General features: G+C 53.2%; 1 non-coding gene across 1 annotated transcript; it reads left to right on the top strand.

Annotated features, from left to right (window-relative positions):
* The first annotated feature begins 3,171 nt into the window (after nt 1-3,171).
* On the top strand, nt 3,172-3,243 carry TRNAG-UCC (transfer RNA glycine (anticodon UCC)). Its single transcript has one exon. It is a non-coding gene; the product is annotated as a tRNA-Gly (tRNA).
* Nucleotides 3,244-24,607: the final 21,364 nt, after the last annotated feature.

Raw genomic sequence — 24,607 nt, 5'->3', positions numbered from 1 at the left:
AGTGGACGAGAAGCTGGATATGAGTCAACAGTGTGCCCTTGTTGCCAAGAAGGCTAACGGCATTTTGGGCTGTATAATTAGGGGCATTGCCAGCAGATCGAGGGACGTGATCATTCCCCTCTATTCAACATTGGTGAGGCCTCATCTGGAGTACTGTGTCCAGTTTTGGGCCCCACACTACAAGAAGGATGTGGAAAAATTGGAAAGAGTCCAACGGAGGGCAACAAAAATGATTAGGGGTCTGGAGCACATGACTTATGAGGAGAGGCTGAGGGAACTGGGATTGTTTAGTCTGCAGAAGAGAAGAATGAGGGGGGATTTGATAGCTGCTTTCAACTATCTGAAAGGGGGTTCCAAAGAGGATGGAGCTCGGCTGTTCTCAGTGGTACCTGATGACAGAACAAGGAGTAATGGTCTCAAGTTGCAGTTGGGGAGGTTAAGGTTGGATATTAGGGAAAAAAATTTCACTAGGAGGGTGGTGAAGCACTGGAATGGGTTACCTAGGGAGGTGGTGGAATCTCCTTCCTTAGAGGTTTTTAAGGTCAGGCTTGACAAAGCCCTGGCTGGGATGATTTAGTTGGGGATTGGTCCTGCTTTGAGTAGGGGGTTGGACTAGATGACCTCCTGAGGTCCCTTCCAACCCTGATATTCTATGATTCTATGATTCTATGGATGGCAGGAGAGAGATCACTTGATCATTACCTGTTAGGTTCACTCCCTCTGGGGCACCTGGCATTGTCCACTGTCGGTAGACAGGATACTGGGCTGGATGGACCTTTGGTCTGACCCAGTATGGCCGTTCTTATGTTCTTATGTTCTTATGTTCTTAGAAGGAAAATAAGTGGTGGCGGCGGGGGGGAGAAAGGCTCCCAGAAAGATGTAGCAAATGACATCTGAGAAAGTACATAGATAAAATATCACATAGCCGCAAATATTAACACCAAAACACTTTCGGACAACGGCGGTAAGTTTCAAAATTGTTTTGAGGGTACAAAGAGTATTCACTTTGGTTTTGTCAAATAAAAGGATTGTAGGCCTAGATGTAGATAGATAAACTTATTCAAAACTTTCGAGCCTTAGGGTGGCTTGTTTAGTATTCGTACCAGAGTTTGAAAGAAAATAACACGTGAACTCTCTAGCTTAGCTTTATGATCCAAGCCTTTCCAATAACAAATACACACTCACATACACCTGTATTAACTTGCCCTGACCTTGGCATTTTCAATGTGGGCTACCCGGGGCACAGGGGAAAGGGGTGGAGGTTCCTGGGGTGATGGGAATACAGGGGGTCATTGTGGCCATGGGAGTGTCACTGTGAGGGACAGGGTCCATGAGGATGTGACTGTGAAGGGAGGGCTGTGAAGGGGGGACTGTGGGGTGTCTCTGTGAGAGGGAGGGGCTGTGAGAATATGGTCACTTCCAGGCACCCCCTGACATGGGGGTTTACTGCCCCCCTTTCCCAGTGGGTGCTTTGGGGGGCCCTAGAGCCCAGCATGGAGCTGCCGCCTCTACAGGGTCCCTGGGACTCACAAAGGGGTGTTGAGAGGTCACTGCCCCATCCGGCCTGGGGTGGGGCAGGAGCCCCTGGAACAGCCCTGTGGGGACTCAGCCCTGTGGGGACTCACTGGCTGTGGGAAAGCACTCCCAGCAGAGGTGACATATCAGGAAGGAGGGGTGGGGTGATGCAGGGTCAAATGCACCTACAGCAGCCGGCCCAGATGGGGCATGGAAGGAGTGGGGCAAGACCCTCCTCTGGCCACTGGGACGCTGCACCTGTCGAGCGGTGAGCTGCCTCCTGCCCAGGCTCGGCTTCTGGGGACGGCAGGTAAGCAAGCCGGAGTCCCCCCTCCTCCCCCGGCATGCTCCGAGTGGACCCGTCCCCAGAAGCCGAGCCCGGGCAGGGAACGGGCTGCCACTCTCCCCTCTCTCCCAGGCAGCTGGCTATCCTGCACTACTCAGCAACCGGGAGCGGCTCCATCTCGCTCCCTGCCAGGGGCCTGGCTGCCAGGGAAAGCAGCCAAACGTGCCAGGGGAGCCAATGCAGGGGGAGGACAGAGCCTCTTCCCCTCCACAGGTAATGTGGGACTGGGGAGGAGACAGGTGGGGAGGTCACGTGTCCTCCCCTTTAGCTTGTGCCCTCCCCAGTATGTGGAGGCGGCAGTTGTCTCTGACTTCCAGGAACGGGGATTTCCAGCTGCATTCAAGTGTCAGACAGGAGCAGGAGGAGTTGATGCTTTAGGAAAGTCGGTGGGTGTTGGCTGTGTAGGGGAGGTGCCCAGAAATCAGCCCAGTTGAGTCTTTATTCTGGGGGATTCCCCGGATCACTGCTCAGACAAGGCTGAAGTGCAGCACCAAACCGCTGCCTTTTCTGAGGGTTGGCTCAGTGGCTGGGTGAGCAGCAGGGTGTCCTCAGGACCAGTCTAAGCCTGCAGGCCCCAGGGGGCAGGGAAGCTGCCTGGCTCAGGCTGGGAACGCTGGTCCCCAGAGAACTGGTCTGACTCCCTTCTCAGCAGCAAAGAAGTCACTGCCCCCCCATCCCTGATCAGTCACCCTGGAGCTAAGGCCAGAGCTGGGGGTTTCTCCTTTCACTCCCGCTGGGGACTGCGGGGTCCCAGGAGTGTTTCTGGAAGAGCATTTGGAACTGAATTGGGGACACCAGCCTGTCAGGACAGAGCGCTCAGGTTCAGACTAATATATATATATATTTACATTTTTTAATGATATGATCGAATCCTTCAATCCCAGTGTCACCATCGATAGAACTGTGTCAGCCTTGTAGGTGAAACCAAACAGCTCTTTGAATACAGGAGAGGGGAGAGAAATCACTTGTCAGTCACTGCACATAGAGGAATCGTGTTGTGTTACATTCCTTGTGTCCTGGCGCCATCGTGTGGCCATCTCCTGTCCCTCCTTTCGGTGAAAAGTTTTGTAATTTTGCACAGAAACTATTTCCTCAGGAGACCCAGGAGTGGAGGCGGCCTCCATGTACCACACACCCACTAGAAGGTGACAGATGAACACCCTTAAGACCATCTGTCAGTCACTCTGGGAACCTGTCTCTGCTCACAGCTGACAGGCTGCCTCCAGCCCCCACACCCTGCTCATTAGCTGTGCAGGAATGAGTCATTTTGCTAGTACATGTAACACCAGGGAGAGGTGTTTTTGCCAGATGCATTGGTGGTATAGTGGTGAGCATAGCTGCCTTCCAAGCAGTTGACCCGGGTTCGATTCCCGGCCAATGCAGGGATGTGATTTTTTCCCCCCCATCTCTGGAATTGGTTTAATGTCAGTCACATTGTGTGATAATCACATTCTCAATGGAATGAGAGAATTAATGTCCAAAATCCCAGCAGGTCACTAAATACACAGCGGGGGATGCAGCGGGCAGGACTATACAGCCAGCTGTAGGACACATCCTTGTGTCATTGGAGAAAGTCAGAATTGTGGGAACATCTGTATGTAGCTCCTTGTCTTCAATGTTATAATTCCAGCTGTAGGAGGTGTTTGTATCGAGCTCACGCATGATGGGGAGAAAGAGGGAAGCACAGTTTTTGCTGCTACAGATTCTTTTGTGTTCCAATAATAATGACATAAAGAAATTTTAAGTGCCAATGTGGATACAAGAACAGATGGCCATCAGCAAGTTTAGCCTTGAAATTAGACGAAAGTTTCTAATCATCAGAGGAAGCAGTGGGGGCAAAAAACCGAACTGGCTTCAAGACGGAGCTTGATAAGTATATGGAGGGGATGGTAGGATGGGACAGCCTACAACGGCATGTGGTCGGCAACTGCTAGCAGCAAATATCTCGAAAGGCCGGAGATGGGACACTAGATGGGGAGGGCTCTGAGTCACTACAGAGAATTGTTTCCCAGGTGTCTGGCTGGTATGTCCTGCTCACATGCTCAGGGTCTCACTTATCACCATATTTGGGGTCGGGAAGGAATTTTTCCCCAGGTCAGATTGTCATAGACCCTGGGGGGTTTTCTCCTTCCATCGCAGGAAGCAGGTCACATGCAGGTTTAAAACTTGGAGTCTTTAAACTATGATTTGAGGACGTCAGTGACTCAGCCAGAGGTTCTGGGTCTATTACAGGAGTGGGTGGGTGAGGTTCGGTGGCCTGTATTGTGCAGGAGCTCAGACTAGATGATCAGGATGGTCCCTTTTGGCCTTAAAGTCTATCAGCCCATGTTTTAGAGCAGGGATAGGCAACCTATGGCACACGTGCCGAAGGCGTACGGTGACCAGATCAGAGAGATAAAATATCGGGATGCAGGGGGGGGGGGGGGGAGGGAGGGTGAGCCAAAAAAAAAAGCAGTTTCGCTGCACACGGAGGGCCCGGGGCCGGGAGCGCAGCGCGGAGGCTGCTCCAGCCCTGCAGCCCGCGGGGCAGCGCGGTGGGTCTGGGCGGGGGCAGCGCGGAGCAGGCAGGGGCCGGGTGGGCGGCGCGAGGGTGTGGGCCGAATCCCCGCTGCTGCCGGGGAGCCCAGTGCCTCTCCCTCCCGCTCTCGGCTGCGGCTCCTTCCTGGCTGTGCGCGCTGCCCTCCCCGCAGAGCCTCCCACCCCCTGGCCCGCCCCGGGCACATGCGGCGCGCATTCCGCCACTGGCGGGGAGCCCCGCGCGTCGCATGTGCCTGGGGGGCGGGAGGCGCATCCCGCCGGGAAGGAGCCGCAGCCGCTGGAGCGTAGCGCAGCCGAGAGCGGGAGGGAGAGGCGCTGGGCTCCCCGGCAGCAGCGGGGATTCAGCCCACGCCGCCCACCCAGCCCCTGCCCGCTCCGCGCTGCCCCCACCCGGACCCCACTGCGCTGCCCCGCGGGCTGCAGGGCTGGAGCAGCCTCCGCGCTGCGCTCCCGGCCCCGGGCCCTCCGTGTGCAGCAGCCCGGGGGCTGGGCAGGAGCCATCTGGCACGGCAGGGGGCTCAGAGCTGAGCCCCTCCCATCTCCCTCTCTCCCTTGCCAGCCCCCCTTTGCTCGCCCGGTGCCTGGGTGCCGGAGCTGACTCACCAGCTCCAGGATCCAGGCGCCACCACCCCCCTCCCTCCAGGCTTGCGCCGCCATGCAACTGCAAGCCTGGGAGGGAGGAGGAATGCCGCGTGGTTGGGGAAAAGGCGGGGCCAAGGTGGGGATTTGGGGAGGGAGCCAATGGGGGAAGGAGGGGGCAGAGCCGGGGCGCGGGGGGGGCGAGAGTCCCTCTGGGAGGGCAAAATTTCTTGTTTGTCCAGTGTCCCGACCAAACATCGGTCGGGACGCAGGACAAAGAAGCAAATATCGGGACAGTCCCGATAAAATCGGGACGTCTGGTCACCCTACGAAGGCGGCACGCGAGGTGATTTTCAGTGGCACTCACACTGCCCGGGTCCTGGCCACCGGTCCGGGGGGCTCTGCATTTTAATTTAATTTTAAATGAAGCTTCTTAAATATTTAAAAAGCTTATTTACTTTACATACAACAATAGTTTAGTTATATATTATAGACTTATAGAAAGAGACCTTCTAAAAACATTAAAATGTATGACTGGCACCAGGGCCAGCTCCAGGCACCAGCGAAGGAAGCAGGTGCTTGCGGCGGCCAATACAAAGGGGCGGCACTCCGTCCGGTATCGGGGCAGCACGTCCGGGTCTTCAGCGGGAATTCGGCGGTGGGTCCCTCAGTCCCTCTCTTCCTCTTTGAGCTGCCGCCGAAGTGCTGCCGATCGGCTTTTTTTTTTCTTTTTTTCTTTTCTTTTTCTTTTTTTTGCCGCTTGGAGCGGCAGAAAGCTGGAGCCGGCCCTGATTGGCACGCAAAACCTTAAATTAGAGTGAATAAATGAAGACTGGGCACACCACTTCTGAAAGGTTGCTGACCCCTGTTTTAGAGTGACCAGTAACTCAAAGCCACCTAGTGTCCCCTCTCCAGCCGCTGGGGATATTTGCTGCTAGCAGTTGCCGATGGGCCACATGCCATTGTAGGCAGTCCCGTCATATCATCCCCTCCATAAGCTTATCAAGCTCAGTCTTGAAGCCAGTTGGGTTTTTTTGCCCCCACTGGAGACTGTTCCAGCATTTCACTCCTCTGATGATTAGAAACCTTCATCTATTTTCAAGCCTAAACTTGCTGATGGTCAGTTTATATCTATTGGTTCATTACTAGTGGGGGCATGTGATAGTGTGGGGGAGGGAGGGAGAAAGACTGGAGAACTGACAGTGGGACCCAGAGAGATTCCCTGTTCCCCGGTCACCCATCTCTGGGAGGAACCAGTTGGAATTGCCCTTGGGAAGCTGCCGCTAATAACTCAGGTGTAAAATCATTATTCCATTTTAATGAGATTAAAGCCTCCTCACACCCAGTGTCACAATCACGGAAATGGCTTTCTCCTGCTATGTTACCAGCACAGCAATGAAGTGAGTGGACCCAAATCCCTTTTCAGAGTCAACACACACAGAGGAATCATGGGGCTTTTCATTCCGGCGCCAGCGAGTGGCCGTTTTGTTTCACTTGTTTCTGTTAAAATCTTTAGCATTTTGTAAAAAAAATTATGTCCTTGGGAGAGACCCGGGAGCAGAGGCTGCAGTCATTGAATCTACAAAATCCCAAACCAAACAGTAAAAGATAAGGATTGAAATGTTCCCCAGCTTCCTCGGTTCCAACTTGCCTCCCGCTGGGCTGCCGATGCAGCCCCATCCCAGCCCTCAGTAGATGCTGATTCCCTCAGCCCCAGCTGAGCAGGGTGTGAAACCCTGTCACTCTGCATAGGGTGACCATCGTTCCCAAAGGGAAAAGGGAACACCACGTGGGGCTGGCCTGAGCTGCTGGCCCGAGACCTGCCTTCTCCCACCGCAGGGCTCTCGTCTGAGCCCAGCCTGCTCCCCCTGCATGGGGCTGGCTTTGCTTCTCACCCAAGCCCTGTTGCCCCCCCACCCCCAGAGCTGGAGTTGCTGCTCCCTTCCCCCCACTAGCGGTGTGTGCCCCAAAGGTGGCATTGGTCCCATTTGCTCTTGCCAACTGATCATCAGTTGGCAAGAGCAAATGGGACCAATGCCAACTTTTGCCAAAAAAGTCAGGATGGCTGGGACAGGGCTTTAAAAAGGGACTGTCCTGGTCAAAATGGGACATATGGTCACCCTAACTCTGCATTGCCTAGTTCACATAATGCTGGGGGACTTCAGCTCCTCTGAGTCCCCTGGGACCCTCCATCCCACTCTCACCCCAGCTCCTACTAATCCCTGGGGCTTTCTCCCAGCAGAAGGACATTGCAGGGGGCAGGGTCCCTGTTTGCCTTTGCTTTCTGTCTAGCCCAGTCCAGGGTGCCTAGACCTGGGGTGTCTGAGCACCGGGGCCCTGCGTGGAGCTGCCATTCACCTGACCCTCATTGGGTCTCAGCTTTCATTTACTCCAGCATTTTTTCTCTCCATCAGCAGCAGCATCCCAAACCCATTGCACATGTCTCCTGTCCCTCAAGGGGGCCATGTCTCTGCAGGGTATAAATCACCGGCAGCTCTGCTCTCGACACATTCAGTCTGTGCTGATGGGACCTTTCCCTCCAGGACTCAGGGGTTCTCTCCTTCTCCATCATCATCAACCATCATCCCAAGAGGCACAGGGGGCAGGAATCGCCAGAGAGCCAAGGGGATTTAGGAGCACAAACCCCACTGACCTTCCATGAGACTGATGCGTCCCTCCGGCAGGGAACAGGAATTATTGAGCTTGTGCAGGGAAAGCCCAGTACATATTGAGTCTGACCCATTAGATCAGGGGTAGGCAACCTATGGCACATGTGCCGAAGGCGGCACGCGAGCTGATTTTCAGTGGCACTCACACTGCCCGGGTCCTGGCCACCAGTCCGGGGGGCTCTGCATTTTAATTTAATTTTAATCTTAAACATTTTAAAAACCTTATTTACTTTACATACAACAATAGTTTAGTTCTATATTATAGACTTATAGAAAGAGACCTTCTAAAAACATTAAAATGTATTACTGGCACGTGAAACCTTAAATTAGAGTGAATAAATGAAGACTCGGCACACCACTTCTGAAAGGTTGCCGACCCCTGCATTAGATCATCACAGCTGGGCAAGGCAAAAGAATCTGGAGACACTAAGGATTAAACCCAGAGCCTAATGCAGGCGAAGGACACACCCTACCACTGAGCTACGCAGCCCTCCCTGTAGGTTACACCCCGAGTCCTGCTTTTCCCAGAGCATCCTGTGGCCTCAGGGCTGCAGGGAAAGCAGATTCTCCTCCGCATCCCTGAGGACCCACCGTTCTCCCCTGGGGTGGGGCTGGTTCAGGGAGGGGGATTCACAGGGAATGCCTTTGCAACAGGGCCACGCCTTGTGCAGCAGAGGTTGGGTGGGGGAGGTTGTGCCCTGGACTGAAGAGACAGAGACACAGTCAGCCTCTACCCTGCATGGGAGGCAGCATCCCAGCGCCCAGTCCCCAAGTGCCATAGTAGGGGATGGGCCTCCGTGCCTGATCTGGGTGGCAGCAGTGGTGTGGGGATCCAGGGGGCTCCCGTTACCCCAGGATGAGCCCCCAGTGCTGGTGACAGGAAACGAAACAAAAAAAAAGGTTCCTGGCTATCCCAAGTAAGCCTGGGGCCTCCTATCGTGGAGTCATGCATTCCATCACCCAGCTGCAGCTCCCGGTCAGCCAGCATTACCGTCCCACACCACATCTGCCCCGGCTTACTGCTGTTCAGATAGTGCAGTAGCCTGAGTCTGCTTTTCAGCAGCTGACGCTCGCTGTGGAGGCCCCACATTAATAACCATTTTCAATATGAACTTACCGAAGATTCTATCGGGATATTTTTTGGGGAAAACCTTTTTAAAATATTAATAAAACTCCCTTCCCCAGAGAGTCGCAGGGCTCTTGATATCCCGTGTATCGGGCGATGAACGTCCACTGACCAGGGAGGTGATTGTGGTATAAACACCATAGACTTCACTGGCTAGATAAGATCCCAACTTCATATAAATGTCAGGGAGCCCTGCTCTGCCCTAAAATAGTGACAATCTTAGAGTAGTTAATCTGCGGAATTATTAGACTAAAGCATATGTGCAAAGCATGTGCTCTGCCACTGAGCTACCTCTGTATTCCCCATCCAGTTCTGGAGGGTCAAAATCTGAGCGTTCCTGCTTAACAGAATTTATTGGCTGGTGTGACCTCTGTGCTAACAGCTATGGGCAGATTTGTTCATTCCTTTCAGCTAGGTAACTTGCATGGACACCATGCCTAAAGAGACACAACCAATTCCTATTAGCATGTCTCAACTACAGTTCTTCTGATTTCCAACTACCAATTTCTGCATCCCTAAGGCATCACATGCATCAGAGCTCACTAAGAGATCACACGACGTGTCCAAAGTGTCTAGGGGTCTATTCACAAGGCTGCTCTGCTGTGTAAAGCCCGTAATCCAGTCTTTCCTCTGAGACACTGACTGGTTTCAGAGTAGCAGCCGTGTTAGTCTGTATCCGCAAAAAGAACAGGAGTACTTGTGGCACCTTAGAGACTAACAAATTTATTTGACCATAAGCTTTCGTGGGCTACAGCCCACTTCATCAGATGCATAGAATGGAACATATAGTAAGAAGATACACCTCTACCCTGATATAACGTGACCCGATATAACACGAAGTATGGGTAATAAGCAGGAAGAACTGGAAGTGCTAATAAATAAATACAACTATGACATTGTTGGCATCACTGAAACTTGGTGGGATAATACACATGATTGGAATGTTGGTGTGGATAGGTACAGCTTGCTCAGGAAGGATAGACAGGGGAAAAAGGGAGGAGGTGTTGCCTTATATATTAAAAATGTACACAATTGGACTGAGGTAGAGATGGACATAGGAGATGGAAGTGTTGAGAGTCTCTGGGTTAGGCTAAAAGGGGTAAAAAACAAGGGTGATGTCATGCTAGGAGTCTACTACAGGCCACCTAACCAGGTGGAAGAGGTGGATGAGGTTTTTTTTAAACAACTAACAAAATCATCCAAAGCCCAAGATTTGGTGGTGATGGGGGACTTCAACTATCCGGATATATGTTGGGAAAATAACACAGCGGGGCACAGACTATCCAACAAATTCTTGGACTTCATTGCAGACAACTTTTTATTTCAGAAGGTTGAAAAAGCTACTAGGGGGGAAGCTGTTCTAGACTTGATTTTAACAAATAGGGAGGAACTTGTTGAGAATTTGAAAGTAGAAGGCAGCTTGGGTGAAAGTGATCATGAAATCATAGAGTTTGCAATTCTAAGGAAGGTTAGAAGGGAGAACAGCAAAATAGAGACAATGGATTTCAGGAAGGCGGATTTTGGTAAGCTCAGAGAGCTGATAGGTAAGGTCCCATGGGAATCAAGACTGAGGGGAAAAACAACTGAGGAGAGTTGGCAGTTTTTCAAAGGGACACTATTAAGGGCCCAAAAGCAAGCTATTCCGCTGGTTAGGAAAGATAGAAAATGTGGCAAAAGACCACCTTGGCTTAACCACGAGATCTTGCATGATCTAAAAAATAAAAAGGAGTCATATAAAAAATGGAAACTAGGACAGATTACAAAGGATGAATGTAGGCAAACAACACAGGAATGCAGGGGCAAGATTAGAAAGGCAAAGGCAGAAAATGAGCTCAAACTAGCTACAGGAATAAAGGGAAACAAGAAGACTTTTTATCAATACATTAGAAGCAAGAGGAAGACCAAAGACAGGGTAGGCCCACTGCTTAGTGAAGAGGGAGAAACAGTAACAGGAAACTTGGAAATGGCAGAGATGCTTAATGACTTCTTTGTTTCGGTCTTCACCGAGAAGTCTGAAGGAATGCCTAACATAGTGAATGCTAATGGGAAGGGGGTAGGTTTAGCAGATAAAATAAAAAAAGAACAAGTTAAAAATCACTTAGAAAAGTTAGATGCCTGCAAGTCACCAGGGCCTGATGAAATGCATCCTAGAATACTCAAGGAGCTAATAGAGGAGGTATCTGAGCCTCTAGCTATTATCTTTGGAAAATCATGGGAGATGGGAGAGATTCCAGAAGACTGGAAAAGGGCAAATATAGTGCCCATCTATAAAAAGGGAAATAAAAACAACCCAGGAAACTACAGACCAGTTAGTTTAACTTCTGTGCCAGGGAAGATAATGGAGCAAGTAATTAAGGAAATCATCTGCAAACACTTGGAAGGTGGTAAGGTGATAGGGAACAGCCAGCATGGATTTGTAAAGAACAAATCATGTCAAACCAATCTGATAGCTTTCTTCGATAGGATAACGAGTCTTGTGGATAAGGGAGAAGCTGTGGATGTGGTATACCTAGACTTTAGTAAGGCATTTGATACGGTCTTGCATGATATTCTTATCGATAAACCAGGCAAATACAATTTAGATGGGGCTACTATAAGGTGGGTGCATAACTGGCTGGATAACCGTACTCAGAGAGTTGTTATTAATGGTTCCCATTCCTGCTGGAAAGGCATAACGAGTGGGGTTCCGCAGGGGTCTGTTTTGGGATCGGCTCTGTTCAATATCTTCATTAACGACTTAGATATTGGCATAGAAAAAGACGGTTACTTACCTTCTGTAACTGTTGTTCTTCGAGATGTGTTGTTCACGTCCATTCCACATTAGGTGTACGCGCGCCGCGTGCACGAACGTCGGAAACTTTTCCCCTCAGTGGCTCCCGTCGGGCCCACAGGGTCTCCCTTCCCGCCAGAGCGGCGCCCCGCCCCAGCGTATATATACCCCTACTGGCCCGACCCTCCCTCAGTTCCTTCTTGCCGGTGACTCCGACAGAGGGGAAGGAGGGTGGGAAGTGGAATGGACGTGAACAACACATCTCGAAGAACAACAGTTACAGAAGGTAAGTAACCGTCTTTTCTTCTTCGAGTGCTTGTTCACGTCCATTCCACATTAGGTGACTCACAAGCTTACCATTGGAGGAGGGTAGGAGTCAAGGAATAACTGATTGAAGCACCGCCCTGCCGACCATCGCGTCATCTCTGGTCTGATGGTGGATCGCGTAGTGGGCCGTGAAGGTATGAACCGACAACCAGGTGGCTGCCTTGCAGATCTCCTGAAGTGGGACCTGCGCCAAGAAGGCCGTCGAGGACGCTTGGGCCCTAGTAGAGTGAGCCCGGATCGGAGGTGCAGGCACGTTGGCGAGCTCGTAGCACGTGCGTATGCAAAGCACGATCCAAGCTGACAGGCGTTGCGTCGAAATAGGCTGGCCCTTTATCCGTTCCGCAATGGCCACGAATAGTTGAGTCGATTTGCGGAAAGGCCTGGTACGGTCCAGATAGAAAGCCAACGCCCGCCGCACATCGAGGGTATGCAGGCTACGATGGCGTAGGTCCGTACGGGGCTTGGGGAAGAACACCGGCAAACAGATGTCCTGCCCCATGTGAAAACTCGTGACCACCTTAGGGAGGAACTTAGGGTGAGGCCTAAGTTGCACCTTATCCTTATAAAAAACTATAAGGAGGTTCTGAGGTGAGGGCCCTCAGCTCCGACACCCTCCTAGCCGAGGTGACAGCCACGAGGAACGCGACCTTCCATGAAAGGTGCATGAGGGAGCAAGAGGCCAGGGGTTCAAAGGGGGGCCCCATGAGTTTAGTGAGGACCAGGTTGAGGTCCCACGGGGGTATAGGTGGGCGAGTGTAGGGGAACATCCTATCCAGCCCCTTGAGGAATCGGACCACCGTGGGGTTGGAAAACACGGACAGCCCCAATTCCCCCGGGTGAAACGCCGATATGGCGGCTAGATGCACCTTAATAGAAGCGGGGGCCAGGCCCTGGCGCCTAAGGCTCAGCACGTAATCCAGGATCATCGGTATCGAGGCCCGCAAGGGCTGGACGCGCTGAGACTCACACCAGAGGGAGAAGCGCTTCCACTTGGCCAGGTAGGTTGCCCTTGTGGAGGGTTTCCTACTACCCAGGAGGATTTGCTGGACCTCCTGGGAGCATCTGTGCTCCGCCTCATTTAGCCAGAGAGCAGCCATGCCGTGAGATGCAGCGATGGCAGGTTCGGGTGGAGTAGGCGACCTCGATCTTGTGTTATGAGGTCGTGATGGAGGGGGAGGGTTATCGGAGAGGCCACGGACAGCTCTAAGAGAGTTGTGAACCAGTGTTGACGTGGCCACGCCGGGGCGATGAGAATGACCTTCGCCCTGTCCCTGCGGGTCTTTAGAAGGACCCTGTGGATGAGTGGGAACGGGGGGAAGGCATACCGCAGGCTCCTGCCCCACGGGATTGCAAAGGCGTCCGCCAGAGAGCCCGGACTGCGGTTCTGGAAGGAGCAAAACTGTGGGCACTGGCTGTTGTCCCTGGTGGCAAACAGATCCACCTGGGGAAACCCCCACCTCAGGAAGATTGACCGGAGGATGTCCCGCCTCAGCCTCCACTCGTGTGTGAGATAGGACCGGCTGAGACGGTCCGCCAATCCGTTCTGGACCCCGGGGAGATATGCAGCCTGGAGGTGTACTGAATGGGCTATGCAGAAGTCCCAGAGGAGGAGCGCCTCGCGACAGAGGGGAGAGGACCGGGACCCGCCCTGCTTGTTTATGTAAAACATAGCGGTAGTGTTGTCCGTCAGAACTGACACGCTGTGCCCTCTTATGGTGGCGTGAAAGGTCTGGCAGGCGAGGCGAACCGCCCTCAGCTCCTTCAGGTTGATGTGAAGCGACTGTTCCTCCCTGGACCACAAGCCCTGAGTGCGTAGGTCCCCTAGGTGCGCCCCCCAACCCAGGTCCGACGCGTCTGTCACCAACGTCAGAACTGGTTGTGGGGCGGCGAACGGGACCCCCGCACAGACCTGCTGTTGGTCAAGCCACCAACAGAGGGCGTTCGATACCCGAGCCGGGATCGTGACAACCATGTCTAATGGGTCACTGTTGGGGCGATATACTTGGGCCAACCACAGCTGCAGAGGCCGCAGCCGGAGGCGGGTGTGTCCAACCACGTGGGTGCATGCCGCCATGTGCCCCAAGAGCTGTAAGCAACGTCTGGCCGTGGTCGTGGGGAATCTCTGGATGGAGGTCACGGCCTCCTGGATTGCCCGGAAACGCGATACGGAAAGGCTCGCCCGCGCCGCCACCGAGTCCAGGACTGCCCCTATGAACTCCAGTCTCTGTGTGGGGACTAGTGAGGACTTGGGCACATTGACCAACAGGCCGAGATCGCGGAACACTTGTAGCGCCAAAGTCACGTGGGCGTGAACCTCTGCCTCTGACCGGCCCGCAAGGAGCCAGTCGTCTAGGTATGGGTAGACGCGCATCCGTCGCTTCCGAAGGAAGGCCGCCACCACGGACATGCATTTCGTGAAGACACGTGGGGCCGTTGCGAGGCCGAAGGGCAAGACCGCAAACTGAAAATGGCGTTGCTGGATAGTGAAGCGCAGGAACCGCCGGTGAGCCGGGCGGATAGCGATGTGAAAGTAAGCGTCTTTCATATCGAGGGCAGCGTACCAATCCCCCGGATCCAGGGAAGGAATGATGGTACCGAGGGAGACCATACGGAAACGTGGTTTTTGCAAGTACTTGTTCAGCTTGCGAAGGTCCAGGATAGGACGGAGGCCCCCTTTTGCCTTGGGAATGAGGAAGTATCTGGAATAGAACCCTTTTCCTCTGAGGTCTGGAGGAACCTCTTCCACCGCCCCTACAGCGAGGAGGGTCTGTACCTCCTGCATAAGGAGTTGCTCGTGAGAGGGGTCCCTGAAGAGGGCTGGGGGGGGGTGGGTGGGAGGGGGGGGGCGAGGAAAACTGGAGGGCATATCCTGACTCCACCGTGCGGCGGACCCAATGGTCTGATGTTATATGGGACCAGGCACGGAAAAAACGGGATAGGCGGTCCCTGAAACACAGGGGAGGATCCGGGGAAGAGATCGGTACGCTGTCCTCGATCGCGTCTTCAAAATCCTTGTTTATTGCCCGGCTGCGGCTTGTTGTTGTTGCCCTGGCCTTGACCCTGGGTAGGCGTATTGTTGCGCCTACGCCTATTGTCTCTGCCCCGCCTACGGTAAGGTTCGTGTCGAGGGCGAGGCTGGTACTGCCTCTGTGGAGGCTGTGGTTTAAAGGGTTTCCTCTGCGTCACAGGGGTATGCATCCCCAAGGACTTGAGGGTAGCCCGCGAATCTTTGAGGCCATGGAGCCTGGCATCAGTCTGCTCCGAAAACAACCCCGTTCCTTTAAACGGAAGGTCTTGGAGGGTGTTTTGCACCTCTGGAGGAAGACCAGACGCTTGCAACCACGCTGAGCGTCTCATTACCACGCCGGACGCGATAGTCCTAGCGGCCGCATCGGCCGAGTCGAGCGAGGCCTGTAACGAAGTCTTGGCCACCGCCTTTCCCTCGTCCACAATGGCCGCAAACTCGGGCTGCGATCCCTGAGGTAAGGCCTCCTTGAATTTAGACACCGACGCCCAGGAGTTAAAGTTATGCCTGTTGAGGATCGCCTGCTGGTTCGCGATCCGCAACTGGAGGCCTCCCGACGAGTAGACCTTTCTGCCGAATAGGTCTAATCGTTTCGCCTCCTTGGCCTTGGGGGCCGGGGCCTGCTGGCCATGCCGCTCCTTCTCGTTGACCGCCGAAACGACCAGCGAACATGGGGCTGGATGGGAGAAGAGGAAGTCAAACCCTTTGGATGGGGCAAAGTACTTCCTCTCGACGCCCCGTGCGGTCGGCGCAGAGGAGGCTGGCGTCTGCCACACAGTCTTATAGTTCGACTGTACAGTCTTTATTAACGGAAGAGCAATCCTGGAGGGACCCTCCGGGCTGAGAATGTCTACCATGGGGTCCTCCTGCTCGACCGTCTCCTCCGCCTGCAACCCCAAGTTGAGGACCACCCGGCGGAGCAGGTCCTGGTGTGCCCGGTGGTCAATTGGGGGAGGGCCGGACACTGTTGTGCCCGCCACGGCTTCATCTGGTGAGGAGGAGGAGGTCATGGCCTTTTGAGCGTCCTCATCCTCCTGTAAGTCCTCCTCAGCGGGCTGGCCCTCCGGGGTGCGTCCCCTGCCCTGGGTCACGGACGGTGCCGAGTCCGCCCTCTCGGCCTCAGGTGGTCTGGAGACCGTAGCCTCCGCACGGGAGGTGGGGCGGCACCGTGGGGAGCGGGACCGGTCCCCTGAAGGGCCCGATCTCGAAGTTCTGGATGGCGGGCCTTGCTGATGATAGGCCCACGGGGTCCAGAACGGCCACTGTCCCGGATGGCTCCAGTGCGGTTGCCAAGAGGCCTCGTGCCGTGTAGCGGCATGCCCTCTGCGGCCGTATCTCGACAGCCCCGAGCTCTCTTCCGACGCAAGCGACGGTGACCTGGAGGGCCACGGCGGATGCCGTGGGGCGGTGCCGGTCCGGTGTCAGGGAGCGGTGCCGTCGGGACCGGGACCGTGAGTAGCGCCGTACCGATCTGGATCGAGAACGGTACCGTTGACCGCGGGACCGGGAACGGCTGCGGGAGGACGGTCTTGGGGTCCTCACCGTCGAAGCGTCCCGGTGCCTGCTCAGGCCGGGTTGCTGGGACGGTGCCTCGCTCGCGCCGGGGCCCGTCTGCTTGGAGGCCCGTTGCGCGGCGGGAAGCCGGGAGTCCACCGAGGCGGAGCTCGACCGGGACCGGCGCCGGGAGCGGTGCTGAGATGGCGACCGCGATGGGCGCATCATCGCCGGCTTGCCCTTGGAAGGCAGTCTCGGCGGAATGTCTTTGGCGCGGAGTGTGCTGACGGAGGACAATTCAATGAGGTCCTTCGCCGCCTCAAATGTGTCCGGGGTGGAGGGCTGTTCCAACAGTTCCTCCAGCCCCTCCTCCTCACTCGACGCGCTTGTCCCGGGGCTCGACGGGCCTTTCGGCGCCGGAGCCACTGGTACCGGGACCTGTGCCGGGGCCGGCACGGCTTTGCCGTGGGAGCGGAGGGCTGTAACGCCATCTCCATGAGGAGCTGTTTCAGGCGAAAGTCTCTCTCTTTTTGAGTTCTGGGCTTGAAAGCCTTACAAATTTTACAGCGCTCCTTCTGGTGAGCTTCCCCCAGGCAACGGAGACACGACCCGTGCGGGTCGCTCACTGGCATGGGCCTGCGGCACGCGGCACAAGCCTTGAAGCCTTGGGCGTGCGGCATGCCCCGCCGCCCAGGGCCGGTGCCGGGGTTGACCAAACCCCTATCACCAAGAGTTTGGTTGGTCTTTGTAACAACTAAATAACTACTTAACTCTAACACTTACTAAACAATGAACTGATAACTACTGCTAATGACTTGCTAAGGGACACTCTTGAGTGAGAGAAGAGCTGTTCCAACGTCGCCACGGGCGGTAAGAAGGAACTGAGGGAGGGTCGGGCCAGCAGGGGTATATATACGCTGGGGCGGGGCGCCGCTCTGGCGGGAAGGGAGACCCTGCGGGCCCGACGGGAACCGCTGAGGGAAAAAGTTTCCGATGTTCGTGCACGCGGCGCGCGTACACCTAATGTGGAATGGACGTGAACAAGCACTCGAAGAAGTACGCTTATTAAGTTTGTGGATGATACCAAACTGGGAGGGATTGCAACTGCTTTGGAGGACAGGGTCATAATTCAAAATGATCTGGACAAATTGGAGAAATGGTCTGAGTTAAACAGGATGAAGTTTAACAAAGACAAATGCAAAGTGCTCCACTTAGGAAGAAAAAATCAGTTTCACACATACAGAATGGGAAGAGACTGTCTAGGAAGGAGTACGGCAGAAAGGGATCTAGGGGTTATAGTGGACCACAAGCTAAATATGAGTCAACAGTGTGATGCTGTTGCAAAAAAAGCAAACATGATTCTGGGATGTATTAACAGGTGTATTGTGAGCAAGACACGAGAAGTCATTCTTCCGCTCTACTCTGCTCTGGTTAGGCCTCAGCTGGAGTATTGTGTCCAGTTCTGGGCACCGCATTTCAAGAAAGATGTGGAGAAATTGGAAAGGGTCCAGAGAAGAGCAACAAGAATGATTAAAGGTCTTGAGAACATGACCTATGAAGGAAGGCTGAAAGAACTGGGTTTGTTTAGTTTGGAAAAGAGAAGACTGAGAGGGGACATGATAGCAGTTTTCAGGTATCTAAAAGGGTGTCATAAGGAGGCGGGAGAAAACTTGTTCACCTTAGCCTCTAAGGATAGAACAAGAAGCAATGGGCTTAAACTGCAGCAAGGGAGCAAGAAAAAGTTCCTAACTGTCAGGGTGGTTAAACACTGGAATAAATTGCCTAGGGAGGTTGTGGAATCTCCATCTCTGGAGATATTTAAGAGTAGGTTAGATAAATGTCTATCAGGGATGGTCTAGACAGTATTTGGTCCTGCCATGCGGGCAGGGGACTGGACTCGATGACCTCTCAAGGTCCCTTCCAGTCCTAGAATCTATGAATCTATGAATTCGGATATAACGCGGTAAAGCAGTGCTCTGGGGGGGGCGGGGCTGCGCACTCCGGCGGATGAAAGCAAGTTCAATATAACGTGGTTTCACCTATAATGCGGTAAGAATTTTTGGCTCCCGAGGACAGCGTTATATCGGGGTAGAGGTGTATATATACACACAGAGAACATGAAAAGATGGAAATTGCCCTACCAACTCTAAGAGGCTAATTAATTAAGATGAGCAATTATCAGCTGGAGAAAAAAAACCTTTTGTAGTGAAAATCCAGATGGCCCATTCCAGACAGTTGACAAGAAGGTGTGAGGATACTTAACATGGGGAAATAGATTCAATTTGTGTAATGACCCAGCCACTCCCAGTCTCTATTGAAGCCCAAGTTAATGGTATCTAGTTTGCAAATTAATTCTAGTTCAGCAGTTTCTCGTTGGAGTCTGTTTTTGAAGCTTTTCTGTTGCAAAATTGCCACCTTTAAGTCTGTTACTGAGTGGCCAGAGAGGTTGAAGTGTTCTCCTACTGGTTTTTTAATGTTATGATTCTTGATGTCAGAGTTGTGTCCATTTATTCTTTTGCATAGAGACTGTCCGGTTTGGCCAATGTACATGGCAGAGGGGCATTGCTGGCACATGATGGCATATATCACATTGGTAGATGTGCAGGTGAACGAGCCCCTGATGGCATGGCTGATGTGATTAGGTCCTATGATGATGTCACTTGAATAGATATGTGGGCAGAGTTGGCATCGGGCTTTGTGGCAAGGATAGGTTCCTGGGTCAGTGTTTTTGTTCAGTGATGTGTGGTTGCTGGTGAGTATTTGCTTCAGGTTGGGGGGCTGTCTGTAAGCGAGGACTGGCCTGTCCCTCAAGATCTGTGAGAGTGAGGGATCATCTTTCAGGATAGGTTGTAGATCTTTGATGATGCGCTGGAGAGGTTTTAGTTGGGGGCTGTAGGTGATGGCTAGTGGCGTTCTGTTATTTTCTTTGTTGGGCCTGTCCTGTAGTAGGTGACTTCTAGGTACTCTTCTGGCTCTGTCAATCTGTTTTTTCACTTCAGCAGGTGGGTATTGTAGTTTTAAGAATGCTTGATAGAGATCTTGTAGATGTTTGTCTCTGTCTGAGGGATTGGAGCAAATGCAGTTGTATAATCCCATGTCCGAGGGTGCATGGTGTGGGGCAGGGTTACTGGGGACCCCATGTGCTGGGGGTTCATGATAGGGGCCAGGTTACTGGGGATCCCATGTGCTGGGGCTGTGTGGTGGTGGGTGGGGTTACTGGGGAGCCCCTGTCTCAGAATCCATAGTGGGGATTACTGGAGAGCACATGTGCTGGGGGTGCCTGGTGTGGGTGTGTGGTTACTGGAGACTCATGTCCTGGCGAGCATGGTTTGGGGCTGGGTTATCCAGGCCCCCATGTGCTGGAGGTGTGTGGTGGTGGGCGGGGTTACTGGGGAGCCCCTGTCTCTGAGTGCATAGTGGGAGGCAGGGATACTGGGGACCTTATGGCCAATGTGTATGGTTATTGGGGACTCCATTTCCCAGGATGTATCATGGGCCCTGGGTTCCTGGAGACCCCATATGCTGAGAGTGCATTGTGAGGGCCTGGGTTACTGGGGACCCCATGTGCTGGGGTGCATGGTGGGGGTGGGGTTACTGGGGACCCCATGCGTTGGGAGGCATGGTGGGGGATGGGGTTACTGGGGAGCCCCATCCTGCAGTGCATGCTGGGGAATGGGTTAGTGGAGACCCCGTATCCTGGCGTTGTACTGCGGGGGGTAGTAGCTGGATTATGAACCCCACGTGCTGGGAACACATTCTGCAGGGCTGGGTTATTGTTGACCCCATGTCCTGGGGCGGGGAGGGGGGTACATTATGGGGGCTCTACTGAAATCCAGTGATTATGGGTGCTGCAAACTACAGAACCTGGGGTTCAGGGCAGCCTGGCTCTGGGGGTGCTGGGGTGCAGATGCCTGTGTGCTGGCTCTCTGGAGAGAAGCTGGATTAAATGAATGCCCCATCCTGGATCTTCAGCAGGGGGTGTGCAGGCTGCAGGGGAGGGTCAGATTACGACCATCCCTAGTAATGCAGAACCTCCTGAGCCAGTGAATCCCAGGAGGACAACATGCTTCCCAACTCCAATTCACTCCAGCTTGGGAGGCTCTCTGATCTGCTGACTAACCATATGTCTACACGTAAGCCACTCTAGTGTTTCAGTGCCGTCACTATGCTGACAGCCAGAGTTCTCCCAGCGGCATAGGTAATCCACCTCCCCGACGATCATACACCGCTATAATTACATCGCTTGTGCATAGTCACACAACGCTCCTTGTGTCGGCGGAGCGCGTCTGTCACGGAGTCCCCGGGCGATGCTCTGGAACTGCTCCCTACAAAGCCAGGCAGGACTCTGGGGAAGTCTCCTCTCTGTGAGCAGATTGTCCTCAGGGCAAGCAGCTCACACAGCTTCACCTTCCTGGGTCTGACCTTGGAGCATTCAGCATCCTCTGCCCCTCCGTGCGTTTCCCACAGCAAGTCCACCCAGGCGGGGTCCTGGGGAAGCCACAGGGTCCTGCACCCCCACTTTGCAGTCAGACGTGACTCTCAGCCAGCCAGTAAAACAGAGGTTTATTAGATGACAGGAACACAGTCTAAAACAGAGCTTGTAGGTACAGAGAACAGGACCCCTCAGCCGGGTCCATCCTGGGGGGCAGTGAGCCAGACACCCATGTCTGCACTTCACTCCTTGTCCCCAGTTAGCTCCAAAACTGACTCACCCTCCAGCCCCTCCTCCTCTGGGCTTTGTTCCTTTCCCGGGCCAGGAGGTCACCTGATCTTTTTGTTCTCCAACACCTTTAGCTATCACCTTGCAGGGGGGAAGGGCCCAGGCCATTAGTTGCCAGGAGACAGAGTGTCGGCCATTTATGCACACTGGCCCTTTGCTCTGCAACAATCTCACCCCGTAGAGACTTAAGAAGTGCATAGGGGAAACTGAGGCACCCACACAGTAGTCAGAGGAAACATTAAGAACAGCCCCACTTCATCACAGCATCCATGGTTGGTGCTCTAGCATCGAGAGAGACAGTAGTGCACCATGGGTTGTCATCCCACTGTACAACTCGCCACCTTGTGCCGCTAGGAGTTGTGGGAATGGGGAATGGATTGCAATGCATCATGGGTGCGGGCTCACCGTTCAATGATGCAGTTTTTTTCTGTCCCATCATTCCATGGGCTTCCGACTACGTTCCGTGCCATTTTTCAACAGCCCCCATAAACTGTGTGCCCACCATCTCTGCCTGAAAGCATGGATCCTGCATTGCTCACCAGTCTTGTGATAAGTGTTATGAACAAAATATGGCTGATCATGAAGGATTTCCTGAGCTGTGAATTCAACCAGGAATCTGTGATGCCTTCCCTGCTGTGTGTCATGGAAAGAAACAATTCCAGATTACTTTTGGCTTTCACAGAGCAGCTGTACACAGTGGACTGTTGCTATTGGGCTTGAGAAACAAGCACTGAGGGATGGGATCGCATTGTTATGCAGGTATGGAATGATGAGCAGTGGCTGCAAAATTTTCAGATGTGCAAAGCCACTTCTCTGGAACTGTGTATGGAGCTCGCCCCTGCTCTGCGGTGCAAAGACACCAAAATGAGAGCTGCCCTCTCTGTGGAGAAGAGTGTGGACATCGCTGTGTGGAAGCTGGCAACTCCAGACTGTTACCGGTCAGTTGCGAATCAGTTTGCAGTTGGGAAGTCCTCCGTGGGGGTTGCAGTCATACAAGTGTGTAGGGCCCTTAATCACGTCCTGCTACGAAGGATTGTGACTTTGGGAAATGTGCATGCAGTATTGCATGGCAGTGGGGCAATGGGATTCCCTCATCGCGGCAGGGTGATAGATGGAACGCAATATCATAATTTTGGCCCCGGACCATCTTGCAAGGGAGGACCTCAATAGAGAGGGCTATTTCTCTAAGGTATTGCAGGCACCTGTGGATCAATAGGGTTGTTTCACGGGGTGGTCACGGAAGGTGAATGACACATGCATCTTCTGGAACACTGGCCTGTATAGAAAAATGTAAGCAGGGACTTTATTTCCAGACCAGAAGATTCCACTGGGGGATATTGAAATGCCCATAGTGATCCTGGGAGACCCAGCCTTCCCCTTACTCCCATGGCTCATGAAGCCTTACACCGGAAACCTTGACAGCAGCAAGGAGCACTTCAATAACAGGGTGAGCAGGTGCAGAATGACCGTTCAATGTATGTTTGGCAGATTAAAGGCACGCTGGTTCTGCCATTATGGCAGGTTAGATCTCAGTGAGGAAAATATTCCCATGGTCATAGCAGCCTGCTGTACACTGCATAACATTTGTGAAGCTAAGGGGGAAGAGTTTCCCCAGGGGTGGAGCATCGAGGTGGATCACCTGGCAGCTGATTTTGAGCAGCCAGATACCAGGGCTATTAGAAGAGCTCAAAAGGTGGCTATTTGAGTCAGGGATTTGAAGCAGCATTTTGACAATGAGCCCCAGTAATGAGTCTTTCTGTAATAAATTCAGCCAGACTTTGTGTACTTGTCACCTGGAATGACCCCAGTGCTGGATCTGCTCAGTATCTGGAAAGAGGAAGCTGTGCAGTCCCTGCTGTACTCTACCTGTGGGAATTTTGATACCTAGGGGCAGATTTCTCGAGGCGTGTGTGAAAAGGGCTAGGCTTGGGACACGGTGCAGTGCAGAGCAAAGATCAAGGAGCTGAGGCAGGTGTACCATAAGGCAAGGAAGGCAAGCCTTTGCTCCAGTGCTATGCTGAAGACCTGCCGTTTCTATAAGGAGCTGGATGCCATCCTCAACGGCGACCCCACCTCCACTGCCAAGAGCCCCGTGGATACTTCAGCAGGGCTGGAGCTGGCAGAAAGTGGACCTAACCCAGAGGGCAAAGTCATTGACGAACCGGGGGAGATAGACAACGAAGTGGAGCCCATGGCGGGGTCGCCCGGTGATGCATCCAGTCAGGAGCTGTTCTCCACTCTAGAGGAGTCTAGGCAGTCTCAGCAGTTGCACTCCGGTGAGCAAGGAGAGGAGACCCCTGGTAAGTGGTTTTGCTTTGTGAAGTGTGGAGGAGGGTTGAGGGCATAGAAATGTAAAAGCTTGCCTATGTTTCTGTGTGCTGGACACTTTCCTGTGCAGCCAAGCATTACGGCGGAAAAGGGTGTTAATGCACACCGAGATTTCATGTGAATCCTCCAGAGAGATCGCTAGGAAACTTCTCTGGAGGTACTTGTGCAATCCTCTGCCAAAGAGCTGCTTCACTGACAGAGCAGCTTCATTCCTTCCCCCATTGAACTCCGGGGAACTACAGGCCAGTCAGCCTCACCTCAGTCCCTGGAAAAATCATGGAGCAGGTCCTCAAGGAATCAATTATGAAACACTTAGAGGAGAGGAAAGTGATCAGGAACAGTCAGCATGGATTCACCAAGGGGAAGTCGTGCCTGACTAACCTAATTGCCTTCTATGAGGAGATAACTGGCTCTGTGGATGAGGGGAAAGCAGTGGATGTGTTATTCCTTGACTTTAGCAAAGCTTTTGATACAGTCTCCCACAGTATTCTTGCTGCCAAGTTAAAGAAGTATGGGCTGGATGAATGGACTGTAAGGTGGATAGAAAGCTGGCTAGATCGTCGGGCTCAACGGGTAGTGATCAATGGCTCCATGTCTAGTTGGCAGCCAGTTTCAAGCGGAGTGCCCCAAGGGTCGGTCCTGGGGCCGGTTTTGTTTAATATCTTTATTAATGATCTGGAGGATGGTGTGGACTGCACTCTCAGCAAGTTTGCCGATGACACTAAACTAGGAGGCGTGGTAGATACACTAGAGGGTAGGGATAGGATACAGAGGGACCTAGACAAATTAGAGGATTGGGCCAAAAGAAAACTGATGAGGTTCAACAAGGACAAGTGCAGCGTCCTGCACTTAGGACGGAAGAATCCCATGCACAGCTACAGACTAGGGATCAAATGGCTAGGTAGCAGTTCTGCAGAAAAGGACCTAGGGGTCACAGTGGATGAGAAGCTGGATATGAGTCAACAGTGTGCTCTTGTTGCCAAGAAGGCTAACGGCATTTTGGGCTGTATAAGTAGGGGCATTGCCAGCAGATCGAGGGACGTGATCGTTCCCCTTTATTCGACATTGGTGAGGCCTCATCTGGAGTACTGTGTCCAGTTTTGGGCCCCACACTAGAAGAAGGATGTGGAAAAATTGGAAAGAGTCCAGCGGAGGGCAACAAAAATGATT

The sequence above is a fragment of the Emys orbicularis genome, chromosome 15 (genome assembly GCF_028017835.1).
Source record: "Emys orbicularis isolate rEmyOrb1 chromosome 15, rEmyOrb1.hap1, whole genome shotgun sequence".
Classification (NCBI taxonomy): Eukaryota; Metazoa; Chordata; order Testudines; family Emydidae; genus Emys; species Emys orbicularis.
Note: the sequence above shows the minus strand (reverse complement) of the source record. Positions and strands in the feature narration are given on the sequence as shown.